The sequence below is a fragment of the Stigmatopora argus genome, chromosome 2, assembly GCF_051989625.1.
Source record: "Stigmatopora argus isolate UIUO_Sarg chromosome 2, RoL_Sarg_1.0, whole genome shotgun sequence".
Taxonomy (NCBI): domain Eukaryota; kingdom Metazoa; phylum Chordata; class Actinopteri; order Syngnathiformes; family Syngnathidae; genus Stigmatopora; species Stigmatopora argus.
The window spans coordinates 5,912,081-5,926,147 of NC_135388.1; the positions used below are offsets into that span (position 1 = coordinate 5,912,081).

The window sequence follows — 14,067 nt, forward strand, 5'->3', positions numbered from 1 at the left end:
ATTTTATAAATAAATAAATACATAAAGACAAAGGTCATGTGCACACCAATTCAAACGCTTACCCCCACAGGGGGAGACAGATGTGTTCGGACCTCTTCGGGAGTCAAGGTCAGCTCTTAAATAACATTCCTTGAGGGTTTGCAGATAAAACGGATCAGATTAGGACAGGAACACTCCGCCATGCTACCACACAATAACCTGATGCGAGTGTGGATACCACTGAACAGAGGTCACAACTTCACTGTCCAAAACCCCCAATAATTTTATTCATTCTATCATTTTATATTTGTGTAGAACAGTTATCGCCGTCTGAAACTTTACGCTAATTCTTTGCACAACGTTATAAATCTGTGGTGGTCACAGTTTGAGTCTATTGATAGTTTTTGGGGGGTCCACTATCCATATGCTTCTCCCTTCTGCTTTGTGTTCATGATTCAAATCCAATCTTAACTTTTGTTCGAATATCATCGATAACAATGACACGAAGTGATACATTTGGTGAGCGCTATACACAAGCATGTGACCCGTCAGTGTCAGTGTGTGAGCCACACATGGGGGGGACTTCATAATTAGCACAGTCGGGGATGCGACGTCAATACAAGGGCAGAGAAGCCCCCACGCTGATATGGGTAATTACGATAGATGCGATGGCGTCGGATCATGTATCAATAATTGATTGCATGTCGCAAGTCAATTAAGAACGCTGCTAATGAGAGCTGCGTGGTGGCTTGCAAAGCGCAGACACGTGTTGTTTGAATATCCTTGAGTTTGTTTGTCCGTCTACTTTGTGTCATTTGTATAGGCACAGACAACTGCATATTTTTCTTATAGTGACATTGTGGAAAATCAATTTGTCATCATTTGGTAAATGATCTGTTCAAGACAACAAATCACCGTCAAGCGTGTTACCTTGAGCAAAAAGAAAGGATGGGATACATAAAATATTATCCCTGAAAATTTGTTTGGAGACAGAAAACTTGTTTTTTTTCATATGATTGTTTGTTTATGACTTTTGTTCAATTGTTGTGCTACTTTGAGGATTTTTGCTGTTTTTGTCATTTTGTTTTTTTGTATTGAAAAGAACTATATACCCCAGCAGTCACTGCGCAGTACTTTTTCTACGGGAAAATAGTAGAGTCGGGGGCTGCTTGCTGTAGTTGTGAGAGCTGTAGAGGATGGTGTACCCTATCGACTGATTTATTTCATTTTATCGTGATATCAATTTTAGTATTGGTCCATATATAAAGCGCACTGGATTATAAGGTGCCCTGTCTATTTTGGAGAAAATTTAAGACTTATGTGCGCCTTATAGTCGTGAAAATACGGTAATAGAAAACATTTCTAATTATTTGCCACTGTCTTTTCACGTCTGAAAGCAGTCAGTATAAATCTATAAGGTTCTGAGCTGTATTTGGGTCTTGATTTCCATATGTCCACTAACTGCCGTTTGGTTAACCGTACGTACCGTCATGTTTATGAAGAAAAATGCTTTTGTAATCCAATCAAGGTCACTTAACAATTCGTGTTTGGTGTTGAAGAAATCCAGCGTGTGTGTTTGTATGTGCGAGTGTCAACTGCCAATCTGAGCAGTCATTTGGGATGATGGTATTCTCAGAGCGACACTAACATCTGGCCATGGCTTTGTTATGAAAATGTTTTCATTTTCTAAGCAATTATGTCTTGGTAGAGCATCTTCAATAACAACATCAGCGCTTGTTTTTCGCCTTTTGTCTTCAACGTATATTACGTTTTTCTTGTCTCCCTGCCCCGGTATGGTTTGCCCTGGTAGCTCTGAAGACTTTGAAGTCGCAGGTTTGCTCATCAATGGTGGCTGGCGTGTTAGTGTCATGAGTAAGCATGTCTTCTTCTCTTTCTTGGCTTCTTTTCTCCAGTGGTGGACCGTCAGGGCCTGCAAGGCCTTCTCTGCTGGCCTAAAAAAATATCTGAATCACAGACTGATGTTAATTATGTTTTGTCCATGAATAATTATTTAATAATTCCAAATTGTCTGTCAGCTTCCTTTCATTGATTTTTCCCCTGGTTGTGCTGCTTCCAGATGTGTGTTCTCATATTTAAGCATCTAACCAATCACATTTCAGCTATTTGTTGCCAGGGTGCATAAAGCAAGCGTCGATAAAGCTGTTGCTTTAACCAATCAGATTTCGAGTTGGCGACACCACAATGCCTTCTCGCAGGCGTAGGGATACGTTATCGCTTTCCCCAACTATGATTGGCCAGTGATAGAGTGGACTAGCCAGAGCTACCAAACTGTATATGGAGCGAGCTGCACAAGCAATACATATCGTTGTGTTGATTCAATAGCGGTTTTGACAACCCGCAATGGCTGAAGGAGAAGAAATGGATTTGTTTGCAGATTTACTTATTGTCAAAGCCATTTTCAAGATGGACTTTTCAAGAAAAAAAAGCTGGACATCATTAAGAAAGGTCGGACAACTCCGAAGCCTGCACAACCAGGAATGAACATTTTCAGCACTAAATCGAAGAAAAACGTATGCCAGAAATACAACAGGACAGGCTCGACTTTCAGTATTAGCTTCAATGGCAATAGAAAAGAAGGAAGAAAGAAAGGAGGATGGATATTGTGTACAGTTAAAAAGGATTTTTGGTGAGTAAAATATGGCTATATTCCTAAACAATATTTCAATTGTATGAGGTTATTATTGATGATTTTTAATGTGTCGCAGCTGTAGCTGCAGTAGATTTTTTATAGCCATAAAATACTTTTTGAGGGTTGGATTGATTCAGACAGCTGAAGGCGTCGGTAGGAAATTCACGGACCGCCGGTGCTTTTTTCCCTGCCAATTCTTCCGCTTTTCAGCTTCAAAAGAGTACTCAGAGTTCTTGTATGAATTTGACATGGAGAGAGAAAAAAAAGAAATCCCCGGAGCCATGTGTCACTCAATTTCGCACTGGATGGAAAAGTTCCATTCGGCCATTAGCTCCCAGCCTCATAGGCAAAAATGATTTTTGGCAAAATGCAAAACTCTGCTGTTCTTATTAATAGAATCACTCACAGTGCTGTCAAGGTGACTTATTGTAATGTCACAATATATGCTTTTAGTGCCACGCACAATTCCTTTATACCCTGTTTTCATTACACAGTGGAAATGCGGCGCTGGGGTGCCAGGTGGTGCCTCGTCACGCATGAACATTTTTCCACTGGCCCTGGGTTCGAAAGGGGGAGCAATAATTGATATTCACGGCGCAGGCACTATGAGGTGTGACAATAGTTTCGGTGTGGAAATGTGAGTGTGGTAACAGAAGGGCCCCAAAATCTCATAGCCTGGGGGGAGCGAGGCTACGTTTCCATTGCACATGCATGACTAGATGTATAACTTCTCACTCAGACACCATCATTTGCAACCCAAACCATTTTAAAAATGCGTCATTTTTGCTCGAGGCGGGCCGTGGGGGCACGCGGGACCGTGCTTTCATAAATTAACTTGAGTTTCATTGTTGTTTGGATTATTTGGATGCTCTGTGTGCTGTGTTGTTCACGTTCCGGTGAATAATTACGGCCTCGTGATTGTGATGTGGGTAATAAATGAAATGGAAAATAAAACAAATGAGAGGTCAGCGGATCGCAGTGAGACATACTTTTCCTGGATGCTAATGAATTCCCAAAATACAAATGTGCATAAGTATCTCCTCTCACTCATTGTTGGCGCTTGGATTTAGATATGCAGAGACATACACGCGGTCATGTTTTATGCTGCTCCTGACTAGGATTTTGTTTTCCTTTCATACATTGATCAGTTGTGGTGTTGGGAGTTTGGAGGTCGTTTTTTTTCTTCTGTTTTGACTTGAGTAAGGCTGTGGTTTTCAAATATTTTACAGCAAGCAGCATAATCACGGCTGCCGGAGTACCACCGTCAAGGCCAACGTTAGCTCGTTGGCCGTCATTGTGACAGGAAGATCTGACGGCAAGGCTTTCCCAGTCAGACTAGATTGGAAGTTTCACGCCGCCAATAGCATAAAAAATATGAGCGTTCACTGCCAGTCCTACGACTTTGAATGAATTTCAGGTCAAATGTTGTCAATAACAGGCAGTGAGCTCAAATATGTTTGTGTTGGGTCTTTAAAAGGAGCTGAATTAGTGGTTTGCACGTCCGCCTAATGGTTGTGAAATGGAGGGTTCAATCACCCGTGAGTTCCGAACTTCCTGTGTGGCATTTGCATGTTTGCCCTGAGCCTGAGTGCGTTTTCTCCGGGTACTCCAGTTTCCTCCCACATAAAAATAATAATCGGACATAGGCCCTGTCGTCATCATCAACAACAAAAGCCTAATTGTCATCACACCCAGAAACTGCGTATGACGAAATTGGTAGTGGTTCTCCATAAGGTGCGTTTTAAAAGACCTAAATAAGTGATAGTTTCGGACTCGTAATTTGGCATTCTGCCGTTATGGATACATCGCATCACCCCCCTGAGGGGCTCACTTACCTCTCACTGTCTTTCACTTACCTTCAGTCAGCCAGTAGGAGGCAGATCACCACCCAAACATCTTTTCATATTACCTCACATTAGTTCAGTGGCCTCAAACCGGTCCTCAAAGGGCCGCAGTGGGTGCAGGTTTTCATTCCAATTCAACAAGAAGATACCTTTTGGAAGTGTAATCAGTTAATCAGTTGATTGCAGCCAGGTGCTACTTATTTTAGAAGACACCTGATTGGTTAAAATGTCGGCACTGGATCGGTTGGAACAAAAACCAGGACCCACTGCGGCCCTCGGCGGAATCGGTTTGAGACACCTGCATTAGTTATGACACAGAAGGGATTGTGTGTTGTGTTGCCGTAAGTTTAGAGTTCTAATGGATGTGGGGAAAAAACTGTCCTTAAGCCTATTTGTCCGTACTTTGTGGGACCTACAGTGTCTCCCAGAGGGCAGCAGCTGGAACAGATTGTGACCAGGGTGGTATGGGTCCCCGATGATGGTCCTGGCTCTCCTGAGGTAACGAGGGCTGGCAATGTCTTCCAGTGAGGGCAGAGAGCAGCCGACGACACATCTCAAGAACATGCATGGTAGGCTGATTGAACACTCTAAATTGCCCCTACGTATAAGTGTGAGTATGAATGGGTTTTGTCCTATTGTGCTCTCCGATTGGCTGGCAAATTCAGGATGTTCCCTGCCAACTGCCCGTCGTTGGTTGGGATAGGTTCCGGCACCCCCGCGCCCTTAAGGATAAGCAGTTCAAAAAAAATGAATGAATGGTTCTTAAATATTAAATGGGTATCTTTTGTTGTTTAAGTTGAATACAGCGGAATTCCACTCTGATTAAAACAAGTCGCATGATCTACGACCGCCCAGACATGATGAATTTGAGATAACGTTTTGTTGTTATTAATGAGCCTAAAAGCAAACAAAAAAATGTCATACAAAATTTATGTTTATATATCGCCCGAATACACCTGACAAATTGTCTTCGGATCCATCCATGAATAATGGAAAACTAGCTACTATTTGGTATTCATTTGAGCTAACGTTTCATCATTAATTAAATAATCAGCCCTGAGACAAAGAATCAACACTCAGTCTCAGAGGATACATGTGTACATATCCCTAAAATATACATACCAAAATTTTCCCAAAGTGATTAAGCTCACTTGTCTGGTCTAAAAGGTTCATTATAAACATTTAATTCAGCCACATTAGAGGGTGCCCGCGTACCACTGATGGTACTTTTACTACACTTTGTGAACCACCGAAGTAGGGAAAATGTAACTACCGTGATTAGATTGGATAACTTTATTCATCCCGTATTCGGGAAATTTCATTGTGACAGTAGCAAGAAAAGGCATAGTTATAAGTTAGACAGTACAGTCGCAAAGGCCGCAGAACAACAAAGTAAAAGCACAAAGTACAAAGCAAATCAAAGTAAATGGGATCATTAAGAATCACCAAATCAAATCATTAAGACAGAAAAGCAGCAAAAACACAAAATGAGCAACAGTGGACGGAGCTACCGCCACCGGCTGCCACTTGAACGGCGCCATTTTGGTTGCGGTAGCAAAAAACGGATACAGACTCAAAAGACGTAAAGTTGGACAAAAACTAGAACCACACACAGTAAGTCGTCCACAAGATGGGGAACTTCTGCATACTGTGACCGAGGTAGAGAATATGCAGAGTCACTCTTCCACGCTTATCCGCACAGTTCCCCAGTAGTCTGGAGCTGAAGACAACAGTAGCAGAGTAGAGCCCCTCGACTCCGTTGCTGGTAAGCGCCGACAGCTCTTCCATCTTATCCCACGATGGAATGGTTGGTCAGAAGCGTTGACTCTTCTCCCAGCACTTTTGTCCAGCTCCGAATCTCCGGCGGCACCGAGGTAATTGCCCATGCCTTAATATCCAACTAAAATCGAAAACATTTAAGTAGCAATACATACTGAATAATGCAACGTGACAAATAACACATAGCTAAACACAATGGCGAGCCAGCCTGTGTGTTTGTGTGTGTATTTTCCCTTTAGAAGCTCACAAACTCCTCCTAATCCCACCTCCCTGAGGCTGTTGTTGCAAAAGTGATGGCATTTTTCTGTCAACCTCAATTCTCCTGATACGGATTTGAAAAGTACCCGTGGCTGCGTTGCAAGCAGCATCTGTAACTTCACTTCACATAACTTTTTTTTCTTTTAACGTGTTTGTTTCTTACGTGCATACGCTATTTTATAATAGCATTAAAAAAGCAACTCACAATGGGAACATCTCGGCAGAATGTTGGGTAATATATCAGGGATGCGTTAAATTCTGCTGTGTTTCAGTTTTGGGGACTTGCTTGTTTTGAGCCCAAGTAGCCGTTTCATACAAAAACATTTGTGTAATTATCTACAACCATGTTTTGTTTATCATAGTGCCAGCATCTGACAGAGTAATGTTTGACTATGATATTTTCTTCTTTTTTTATCTGATACAGAGCTAGAATTGTGTGAGAGATATTATTAAAATTCTAAGACATCACTTGTGCAGCTTAAAGGCTCTTGGTACTATTTGAGCCTTTGCGATATTTCTTGTGGGAAACTGGTTAGAAATAGAAGCCGACAAGTTGCACCACATGGATTGTTTTATGACTTTGGAAGTTCTCCTGAATATGTTTTGTTTGTTGTGAATTTTATAGTGTTTAAGTTTGAGTTTTGTCATAAAATGGTTTATTCAAAGGTATGCCTCCCATCTTTGGTTCTGCTATTGTTATTTTTGTAAGGGATTTTACTGTTTGCTGTGTTTAATTGCATATTTTAGACATATTTGAAGCAGCAATTAAACACATTTGCTACTTATTATGTTTGATCTTATCTTATCTTTGGTTATACAGTGGTACCACGAGATACAATAAACTTAATTCTAATTTTGTTTGACATTTTGATACCTTTCTTCTCCCGGTTGGCTCTTTTTGCCCCGCCTCCACACTGACTTTCAGTCAATATCGAGGGTTGTTTGAGTTTGTATTCCCTTCAAAATATTCCCCAAATGATGCACACAAATGTCCTCACAATAGGGTAACGCACGACCACTTGCCAACGAGAAGTAGTATATACGCCCATCGCACTGACCAATGGGGAAAAAACACTGAAAAAATGCCACGCTCCGCCCAGTGCTCGCAGAGACATTACAAAGAGGGAGTTGCGGGGAGAGACATTACACGACGGAGTTGCGGGGAGATAGACAGTGCCTATGATGTTCTTATGAGCAGCATTTCACGTCCGCTGTCTGCTCGTATATCAAAATTTGTCTCGTATCTCAAGATAAATATTTGCCCGAAATTTTACTCGTATCTCGAATTGCTTGTATGTCGGGCCACTCGTATGTCAAGGTACCACTGTAGTAGTTTTCTTCACTTGACCCTTGGTCGGTGGAATTTACCCAGGACAAACTACAAAGTGGCTTCAAGGAGTTGCCCCAAACATATGGAATAAACAGCACATGTTCCTACAGTCAGTCCATGCAAGGATTAATCACGGTGACAAATCGCACTTGTAATCAAGGCCTTTATTTGAATATACAGACGCTTAGGCCTTTAATTCTTTTGGTCGTCGGCCAAACTCTGGGAAACAACAGCTTGGAAACGGAGCAGTTGCCAAGAGCTGTCAGGCCAAGCGCTCCTCAAATAAACACCCCACTGAGCTCGCCATTACCAACAATAACATCAGCGCAATGTCACCGACATTCGCAGAGCATTCCAATAAAATGGCTGTTTCAATTTGCAGAGGCATCATTTAACAGATGTTTTTTCTTTTTTTCTTTTTTTTACTCATATGAAATTAGAGTCACACAATATGGAGAGACGCCGCAGCGTCCTTGGATTCCAAACCGCATGTTATTTCTTTTAGTGGAGGAAGCGTCAGTTTTCTCTTCCTAATAATCATTACACAATAATGAAATACGGCAAGTGAAAGGACCACTACAGGAGCCTTGCCGATGCCTTTATAGTCACAAAGCGTCATATTTGCAGGCTACGCAGTTTTATGAGTACAACGTTTTTCAAACCGGTGGACTGCGAATTGAAATGTAGAGAGATTTGTCTTGGTGGCATTTTTGCACACTGACAACAGGGATGAGGGAATTGTGGGTCAATGCACTAGGTTGGTATAATTGCATAAAAATATACAGAGACGCACACTTAATAGAACAAAAGACACTTTTCTCCTTCATTTTACAACAGATTAACAAAGTTCATGGTTCAGAATGTTGGAAAAATTTACATTATGTGCTTAGTATTTTTATTAGCCGTACAATTCCCCCAAATTCCCAAAAAGCACCATTAATTTCCCAATATCACATTTTTACTGACATATTGACATCTCATATTCAGTTCTTATTGTTGTCAGGAGTGGCCCGGTTGTCCCTCCTGGCTTGCCGTCCGGTCAGAGCAGCTGCAAACTATCTGTGATTTCCTCCTGATGTGGGTATTGATGCACCACGCAAATGGTAGTCATTGTCGGATCGTCCTGCATGATACTGCGCAAATTCCTGCGTCCATTCCATAGCCATGCAGCCATGCTACCCTTCTCCTCGATACCACTTGTTCTCCTGTTTCCGGTTTGGTTTCATTTCCGTTTCACAAGTCCTCGTTGTTTTGTACCATCCCTCCTAAGTTATTAAAGTTGTTGTTTTGAAGCTAATTGCCTTGTCCTCACCTGCTTCCCCGCGACTGGGTCCTAATCCTTTCCCGATCGCGCCATGACAATGCAGTGCGATTGTAACGATTGTCACTTAACATTGACAATAAATTCTCATTCACCTTGTTTTGACTTTAAACTTGGTTACCCCAAAAAATCAACAGGAATTCACTAAAAATTGCCTAAAAATCAACAGACAGAAAATGAAAAAATACATATGACTCTATACTATAGACCTTGTGTCCACATTTTGGGTCACGTAAAGTCAAGCTGTTGGTTTGTCAATATAATCGTGATAAATAATAAAAATGTTGTTCTTATAATCAATGTTTATATTTAGGAGTAAATAAAATGATGACTTAATCAAAACAAAAATAGAACTAAAATGAAAAAAATGACCAAAATTTTGGCGATGGCCCCCAACGAACCTCTGAAGTTTTTTTTCCTTTGGTTTACAATATTTAACTGATTGCTTGCCTTTAAGAACAACGGTAGGTGTCCAATTCATAGGAATTGGGAGAACAGACTGTGAATGCTCATGTTTCAGTGCCAATAGCAGCGAATGAGTTTAATGGATGCCCTTTAAAAGGTTAACATTTTTGCTTTAATATTAATAGTCTTTAACGTCCTTTCAATTCCACATGTTTCCAAGTGCCAAGTATAATCGTGGAAGCTAAAACATTGCCTGCGCGGTTTAAGGGGAAAAAAAAGGTTTTATCTCATCTTTTTGATAAGCGGAGCCAAAAGCTGCAGCACGGAATCAAACGACACGCACGGCACATTGCTAAAAGCTAATGAAAAATAGATTTAGTGTTCAGCTCGTTGCTTTATTTAAGGCTGTGTGAAGTGCCGTGTGAGAAAAGCCGAGCAGCTTGTGAGCCGTTCGCTAAGGCCAGCGGAACGTTTGTGTGTCGACGCCGTGAGCTTCGGATGCCGCGGCGTTCGTCCCGCCAAGGTATAAATAGACTATGGTGACAACTCTGTAGTGCCATGAAGACCCCCATTAACAGCATGTTTCTGACACTGCCCAGGGGGGAGGGTGGCTGTGCTGCACATCTTCCCTGACACTTTGCAACAGTTTAGGGCTAAAGAAGAAGCGAGCATAAATGTTCCATAACATTTGATGCGAACAACCTTAAATGTGACAAAATCTCTTGTGAGGCCAAAAAAAATGGGCTGAAGGCTTAAGGAGCCTGACTGTTGTGTTTTGTTGTGTTTTGTTTTTATCTCAGGGAGACAAAACATGAGGTGCTGGTGCACAGCATGGAGACTAGCTGTTTGGTCGACTGATGATTAAAAGCGAAAGAAATCAACTGTTATGTTTAAATAAAACACTCGACTTTACGTGATGGATTTCAAGTCAACAGGCCATCAAACCTTTCTTGTTTTTGTTTTTTTTAGATGGCAAGCACATCATGGCCCAAGGGATGTCGTTGACGTTTTTGGGCTTAAACGCAGCAGTACTCAAAAATATAAGCACTGATGTCTATGGGCAAGAGGCAGGGCCAACCTAAACTGGTTGCCAACCAAAAGGTAAGTCATCAAAATATAAACAACCATTCACTTGAGGCAGATGTGTTCACCAGTCTGGCAAGAAAGTTGTTTCATTTAAAAGGTGCACCAGATTATGAGATGCAGAAGTAGTAGTAGTAGTGGTGGTGCGTGACCAAACATTTCGTCGACGAAATGTCCGCCGACGAAATGTCCGGGTACCGTGGTGGTAGTAGTAGGGGATTGTATTATACATCCACTACTAGATGGTAGTAGTAATTTCATACAATGATTAATCAATATTGATCCATATCGTGACCGGACGTTTGGTCGCCGGACGTTTGGTCGCCCGGACATTTGGTCGCCGGACGTTTAGTCGCCCGGGTGAATATAATTTTGAGAGCTGGTTTCAACAGTAGATATTTAGATATTAAACTCTCTCTCATGAATATAATTTTGAGAGCTGGTTTCAACAGTAAACTCTAGGTCATGTTGTCAAACGTCCGGCGACCAAACGTCCGATCCATATATGAGGTGCACCCGATTATGAGGTGCACTGCGGGCTTTTAAGAAAATTTAGGTATTTTAGTTGCGCCTTATAGTGCGGAAAATACGTTACCTCTTTTCCCCTCCTAAAAATGTTGTTGCTTTCTTCTCCTTGTCGAAAAAGATTCCCCTCCCAGTGGTATGCTACTATCCAATATGCTCTTTATTGAGCTTGAAAGACAGGAAGTGTTTGTTTTTGCTACCAAAGAATGTATTTTACACATACATTCACACACACATTGGTTGTCACCATTCTAAAAAGACTGCTGTTAAACTCCTCTGACAAACACAGTCTCACGTGCGTGTAGTCATAAAACGCGTTCATTTTCCATAATTCACTCTTTATGAAATTTTTATTTGACTTCTCTTCATATCCTCCACGGCTGATGAAAGGTGCCAAGCCCAAACGTATAGTTTTATAATAGATCATTGAACTCCATTCGTCGGTGGAGTGTTGCTAAATTACGGTTGTAATTCAGCACCTCACACCTTGCTACGGCAGCAAATTACACACCGATTGCTCCGCTGGGTGTTTCATGAAGTGATGAGCTAATGTGTAACCCAAGGCGAACGCAGAATTGGCAATAAGTTTGACTTAAAATGATGTTTTGGAGATAGTACAATTAAGAGGGTTGTTGTTGTTGTGCTTCAAGGGCTGTAGTGTGCCGTGTATTTTTCCTTCGACTGTTCTATAAGCGCAGCAGCCAGTTTCCTGCAAGATAGCATGCTTTTTATTTTTTGCATTCTTAATCCCTCCAGAACGATGCCTCCTGTCTTTCTTCATTGTTTAGCATATTCGCATATAATGGCTAGGCGAGTCCAATTAAAACTAAAGCAAAGGCTTGGACAAAAACCAAGTGGATCTGTCTAAATTACAGGAAGTTAAAGGAGTTAAAATGGGAAGTAGAAGTGCACATTTTTAGAGAGGAGGCCAGCGTGTGCCGCTAAATGGTTCCAGCACTCTGCCAAATGTAAACAGTAAGAGCGTCGAGGGAGCGTGTGCAGGAGCTCTGCCAAACTTTGCAACAACTGACAGTAAACTGCTATAAATATATACAGTCAATGGATACGCACACCAGTAAGCAAACATAGACCCACAAATGATTGCTGTTTACTCTTACACTGAGAGCATGCAGTACAAAAAAATAAAATAAAATAACAGCCTAACGCTGTTTGTTAAAACTACCACATTTTCCGTACAATAAATCACTCTTTTTTTCGTAGTTTGGCTGAGAATGGGACATGAATATGTTACGTTAAGAGGTGCCTATTTTGTCCGCTGTTCCCTATTTTACTATTACTATCTATTTACTTACTTTCCATTTAGATTATTTTCACAACTATAAGGCGCACCGCATTATAAGGCACACCGCATTATAAGGCGCACCACATTATAAGGCGCACCCTCAATGAATGACACATTTTATTTTTTTCCATATATAAAGCACACTGGATTATAAGGCGCCCTGTCTATTTTGGAGAAAATTTAAGACTTAAGTGCGCCTTATAGTCGTGAAAATACGGTATATTTACCATTTACTAAAAACTTGAGTTTTCCTTACGCTTGTCGTCAACTGTGAAAAGCTCTAGCAGTGCAGAAAATGGTTCGTGAAGTCTCCTAACTTGGGTGAGTGGATGGACTATCCTGAAAAAAAAACAGGCAGAACACGCAAACTCAATACAAAAAGTTCATTCTCAGAAGCTTCAACGCTGAGGCAGCTAAAGTAAGTTTCACCCGGCTAGTCCAATTGAAAAATAATCATAAAACATCAAATAAATACACAGACAAAGACTTGTTTCCAGTGTGCAAAAACTTTGACCGTGTTTTGATGGGGCGATGCAGTAAAACTGACTAGAGAAGTTCCTGTCAATCTCCAAATAAAACCAAGGTTCTGGGGTATTTTTTTTTGTACAAGTATATTTCTACTATTTGAGTATCACATACAGTGTGTAAAAAATTTGAGCGTTTCCTCACATTCGCCAACTCGCTTTTGAAGCAAATAAAGAGTCCATTACTCGTCTGGCTGTCAAGCCACGTACGGAAAGATGTCAACCAGTGAGGCGGGTTGCATCCATTGTTCCGCACTGACGGGTCATTTGCAACAATTCAGAGATAAATTGGCGTTCTATTTTTGGGACCCAGACGGCCCCAACCTGCACCCGGCCGCCCGCGAGCGCTCAGGCCCAGACTCTGACTGGCCCGTCGTCTGGTCTGGTCGCAGCGGCTTCCTTCAAGCGTTCCTGCAAGTTAATAAATTCTGGCCCATCTGTTTCCATGCAGAGGCCCTTTAACATTACCGCCACCGCCCCCCGCCCCCTCTCTTTCTCCCCTCTGTGGACGTCTTTCTAATTAACTTCCCTCTCTGCATCTCTTTCTGCCCAAACGCAGAAGGAGGGGGGAATGTGGAGATGGTAGGAAATGAGAGTGAAAAAGCACCCGATCATCGTGGCAAAGTAAACAATGCGATAACCTAGTTAGCCGAAGTGGATATTTTTGGAAGATATAGTGGCGCTGTTATTAAAAGCCGCATAAAGGCTACTTAACCATGCAATAAAGACAAGGGGCATTGAGTGCCACAGTTTCACCTCTGTTTCGGAGAGGAGCACTAATTGCTAGTTGGGGAATCTAATGAAAACACCGCAGACAAATAATGAGGCAGCACAAAGACGGGAGAGCAATGTAAAGATGAGAATATAGGAAAAATCCACTTACAAACACACCATGAAAACACCTGGCTGCCCTTTCACAAGGTGAACCATTTACAAACACACATATTGTGAAGCATCTGTCCATCCACATACACCGGCTGTATAAAGTATATCTCCAGTAACTGAACATTCACTTTCAATAGATTCCGAATTGGCCTAATATTTAAAGATTTGTCCAATTTTTCCA

General features: G+C 41.6%; 1 long non-coding RNA gene across 1 annotated transcript in view; it reads left to right on the top strand.

The window, feature by feature from the left end:
- LOC144070657 (uncharacterized) overlaps positions 1–10,668 on the top strand; it is a 196,255-nt gene extending 185,587 nt beyond the window's left edge. Inside the window, exon 4 of the long non-coding RNA XR_013299422.1 lies at positions 10,536–10,668. This is a non-coding gene — a long non-coding RNA (uncharacterized LOC144070657). The remainder of the gene's footprint in view (positions 1–10,535) is intronic.
- Positions 10,669–14,067: the final 3,399 nt, after the last annotated feature.